Source organism: Cucurbita moschata, unplaced genomic scaffold (assembly GCF_002738365.1).
Source record: "Cucurbita moschata cultivar Rifu unplaced genomic scaffold, Cmos_1.0 Cmo_Scf00011, whole genome shotgun sequence".
In the NCBI taxonomy this organism is placed as follows: domain Eukaryota; kingdom Viridiplantae; phylum Streptophyta; class Magnoliopsida; order Cucurbitales; family Cucurbitaceae; genus Cucurbita; species Cucurbita moschata.
In genome coordinates, this window is record NW_019268527.1 from 5342817 (window position 1) to 5348354 (window position 5538).

Consider the following 5538-nt stretch of genomic DNA (forward strand, 5'->3'; position numbering starts at 1 on the left):
GTTGTTGCCGGTAACAATAATGTCATCAACATAAAGAAGCAAATAGATAATGTTAGATTGCTGATGAAAGACAAAAAGGGACGTGTCAGCGCGACTGCAAGAAAACCCAAGTGTGAGAAGAAATGAGCTAAAACGCTGAAACCAAGCACGAGGAGCTTGCTTTAAACCATAGAGGGCTTTCTTTAATAGACAAACATGAGTGGGAAATCGAGGATCAATATACCCAGGAGGTTGCTCCATATGAACACGTTCAATAAGAGTTCCATTGAGAAAAGCATTCTTGACATCAAGTTGTCGAAGAGGCCATTTATTTGTGACTGCAATAGAAAGCACAACACGGACAGTGGTAGCTTTGACAACCGGACTGAAAGTGTCAGTGTAGTCAAGACCAGGAACCTGAGTATAACCTTTGGCAACAAGACGAGCCTTGAATATACCAGCTTTGGCTCGTGTGATCATAGGATGAGTGCCCAAAGAAGAGAAATCAACAGGAGGTTCAATAGAGGTCGAATTAGAAGTCGAAGGTGGCAAAGTGGAACCTGCAAGAGAAGTATCAACCTGCACAGACTCATCTACAAGGTCAGAACAAATATCACACGGGGATGAACTGGATCGAGGAGTTTGCGGTGATGAAGTGGTAGGGGGGGATGAATCAATATGATGAAAATGTGGTTCTAAGAAATTTGAAATAGGAATAGAGGAAAGAGGTTGGGTCTGGGAGCTAGGGATAGCAGGAAAGTGGGTTTCATCAAATTGAGCATGACAGGTGATATATAGCTTAGTGGTGGCCGGATCAAGACAGCGAAACCCTTTATGAGCAGGACTATAACCCAAAAAAATACAAGGAATGCTGCGGGGAGAAAGCTTGTTAGGCATATAATCACGCAAATAAGGATAAACACGACAACCAAAGGGATGAAAATTGTCATAATGTGGAGTGTAGCCATAAAGGAGTTCAAAGGGTGACTTACCTCCAAGAAGTGGAGTAGGCAACCGGTTGATAATATAAGCTGCAGTGCTGAAGGCGTCAACCCAAAAACGAGAAGAAAGATGAGAGTGAAAGAGAAGGGCCAAGCCAGTCTCAGTCACATGACGATGTTTTCTCTCAGCACGACCATTTTGAGCAGGTGTATATGGACAAGGTGAGATTGTATGTACAGAGTATGGCGAAGGATACCATGTGAATGTTCTCTCAGCACGACCATTTTCTCTCAGCTCTGATACCATGTGAATGTTTGGAAAAGGTGAGATTGTATGTACAGAGTATGGCGAAGGATGATTTGGAGGTCAAAAGGGTGGAGCCGAAGAATAATCAATCGGCCCTGCATGTGGCAGCCATGACGACTGCCCCTGCGGCGTCAAAGCCAACAGTGGTGGTGGAGAAGAACAGTAGAAGATTTCAAAAGCCATTGAAAAGAAAGAATCCGGGTTGCTAAACCAAAATGGCTCTGATACCATGTGAATGTTTGCTGAATCCACCACACCTCAATGGGGGTGAGAGTTCTCTTATTTATAATTATTTTCAGAATACAGAAATATGGTAAATTACAAATATTATGGAAATAGTAATAAAAGGAAAGAATAATAAATGAATGCAATATATTTGCCTTTAATAAGAGGGCAAATATGGTAACCCGTAATGTAAGGCAAATATCTAGATATTTGCCTTATAGTGACGGTCAACTATCCTTAACAGTAAGTTTAATATCATTTTTGATGAACGACAAGTTTGTAATTAATTTCGTATTAGCCTATATTTTCTTTGTCTTTTAAGGAAAACAAAAACACAATTTGATTCATTTAAAAAATAAAAATGGAGAGGAATTTAAATTAGAAAATAAACCCAAATAATTATTATCCTTGAGAGAATTTATTATCTCATTCAATACATGGTATGTTCATATTAATAACATTCAGCCAATCGTACACAATTTTCAATGCCCCGTTTTTTTTTTCTTTTTTGTATAAATTTATTGATGAATTCACATTCTTGTATTTATTTTTTTCGTACATCTTTTATATCTATTAAATAATTGACTTATTGAGCACGATAATATTCAATATTTTGTCGTCTATTATTATTATTATTACAATTCATCCCATTAATAATTTTCAAAATAGTTAAATATTCATGTATTTTAGGTGAATGTACCATAAATTAATGTGATTATTTGAAATAAATACTTGTTTATGATGAGTAAGAGTGTTCCTTACCAATTTGTTTAATTTAAACTTTTTAAAAATTAGTTTTTTCATATTTTTGTATCTAATATTATCTTTTAAAATATGTTGATATATTTTAAAGGTATCGTTGAACTAAATTCATTTTTATTAAGATTGAAAATATAATTTCTCGTGGATTTGACACATGATATTCACTCTATCATTAAATCACGGATTGAATTATATAAATAAAACATAATATTAGTGGAAAAATAAATAAATATAAGACTAAAAAAACCAGAGAGCATGAGAGGAGAGAGAGTGAGGGAACCTAAGAGTGAGATTTCGCAAGAAAAAAAATGATGACAATATGATTGCAAAATAATTTATTTATTATTTAATTTAAAAAAAAAAGAAAAAAAAAAGTTTGATATTTTTAATTAATTAAGTTAAAATTTAAATAAATATAAATAATTAAAAACTTTTATCATATTATGATTATTATAGCTATCCTTCTGTCTTATCTCATCAGCTTGCCTCCTTCACGTGAGGGTATTAATTAGTAAATTTTCATTAATTTTTGTACTTAATTAACTTAACTAAATATTTTCGGTTATTATATATTTTTAATTCTGACCCTTTAATTCTGACCATTTAACCCATGCTGGTTGTGGTAATAATCATTAACCCCTTAATCTTTACTTTTACGTAATAATAAAAATCTTAACTTTTTTAATTTCCTCTAAATATTTTAAATTTTTTTAGATTTAAAATGTCAATTAATTGTATTGGAATAAAAAAGAATTATACTACACAATAATGAGTTATTATAATACTTTTTTATTATTTATTTTCAACCACTCATTTATTAAGTATAAAGGCAATAATAAAAATAAAAAAATAAAAAATTTTCCAATTTGAAGGAGGAATTTTAAAATATTTTATAAAATAGTTTTAGTTGGAAAAGATTATGAGTATTTATTTTTTTATTTTATAATTTTGTATATAAAGTAATTATGAGAAATGAAATTGATAGAACAAATTAGAAATCATTTATTAGAATTAAAAACACTATTCAATTATTAGCGAGGACAATGAAGGAACAACAGATAATATTTATGGCAGCTAACTGTATAATAATAATTATTTTGTTAATTATATATATTTTTTTTCTCCATTTTTTTTATGAATGTAATTGAAAAAAAAAGGGTAGGAAGGACAAAGGCATTGAGCTGTAAAGGCAAAAAGAGCTCCCCCAACAAAACAAAACCCAAAAAAGGAAAAAAGGAATTTCGTAGAATAATAATAACAATAATAATGATAATCCGTTTTTCAACACCAGCCAGGAAAAGAGGCTAAAATTTTGTGCTTAAATGCCAAAAATCAATAAAGATGTGATATTAAATATCAATTTAATTTCGTATTTTTAATAAAATTTAAAACTCGTGCTTAATTTATTGAATTTGAATTATTATGAGTAATTCAAAATAAAGGTTTTTTAAAATTTTTTTATTTTGTTGGTCCCCTACGACCTACATGTCTCTTATTTTCTGCCACTATGAGCCTCAATTCTCTCCCACACACACCTTATTACTCCTTTCCCAATGCTAGCTTGGGTTTGGTTTGTATATTCCAAGTGGTATTTGTTTATCATCACCTCAAAGTTTTCCTAATCTTTTTTGATAAAAGTGTACGTGGTTATTCGCTTCCATTCATGTTTGTTTAAGATTTTAAATCACAAACTTTCTAAATTATAAAAACAAGAGAAAAAAAGAAAATTTAATGTTTTTTTTTATGAGTGATTATGTATGTTAGGATAAGTTATAATTAAAGATATGTGGAAAGTAATATTTTTTTAAAAAAATTTCTATTATAATTATTATAATAGAAAAAAGAAATTTAATTAATAGAATCGCTTTTTTAAAATAATGCAACCAAATAATTTTATGATATAAATGGATGAAAAGGAATTAACATGGAAGACTTTAGTATGAAACAAAAATTGGATGTGATTTGTCACTGTCACATCTTCTTAACAATCTGAAAACATCGAAAAGTTGAAGAGAGGAGTTTGCATAATAATTTACATTAAATGAGCCATGATAAACTTTTCCAAAAAAAAAAAGAACCAACGATATTTGGGCCGAGGTTGATTTGACCCGGAACGGGACAGGACCCACAAGGGTAGGGCCGGTCAGATAGTTGACCCGGAGGTTTGTAGGGCCGGGTTCAGTCACAAAACCCAAGGCTCATGCTTAATTAGTGGAAATCAAGAAGCTTTCGGCCATGGGATTTTGGTCTCCATTCACAAATCTGTGGGGTCCGGTTTGGGTCGACCGGATCAAAGTTCAACGTACGGCAACCAAATGTGGGACCTACGAAATATGTCTCTATTATCTTAGGTCAATGACATGTGAGCAAATTTCTTAATCTATTTTTTTTTTGAAAAAACAAATCTAATACTAACAAAAAAAGAAAAACTAGAGTTTATTGTAGGGTTAATTATTGGAATTTAGTCCTTTTTTTTTTTAAAAAAGATTTTTATTATGACCCTTTTTGTAAATGCATTGAATTTTGATAGAATTGCCCCACATATTCATAAATTTAAAAAAAAAAAATTAAAAAAAAATGCCCCGCTCTAGGGGGGCCCAAATAAAATGAAAAAAAAAGGTATATAATTAAAGGAGGAGAAAACAGGAAGAAATGGTGTCAGATAAGTAACATGTGAGGTGTATGGAGGATTCCTGCACCCCAATTACATTTGTCCCCTAATTTTACTCCACGTGGCAGTATTATCAATAGTCAGCATGCCTAATCACTCGACACGTGGCTTACATTATATTGATGAATTGACAAATTTAAAATTAATATCAATGGAGTAATGAATGCAAGGGACCCGTTTGGCTCCGACAACAAAAGGGTCGATGTGGGAACGGGACTTCAATGTCTTGGTTGGTGGATTTTTGTTTTCCTCTTCCAAATTATAGCTTTCATATTTTAAATATGGTGTTTCACTTTATTTAGCGATTTGGATAAACTCGAATCATTCATTTCAAACTCCATGTTAAAAAAGAACAAAGATTCAATCAAATTGTCTCACGAAGATTTTATTTGATTTTTTTTAAGAGGGTCTATGAAATCATCTTTTCAAATGATAATTATCAAATAGTGGTAAGCAAGGACTTTTCCGAACTAGATATATGCTTTGACTATAAAGATCAACTTACCGAGACGGGAGTTTGACTTTAAGGTTCACTAGCTGAGCGAGGATAAAAAAACTAACCCTAATATGCAAAAAAAAAAAAAAAAAAAAAAAAAAAAAAAAAAAAAAAAAAAAAAAAAAAAAAAAAAAAAAAAAAAAAAAAAAAAAAAAAA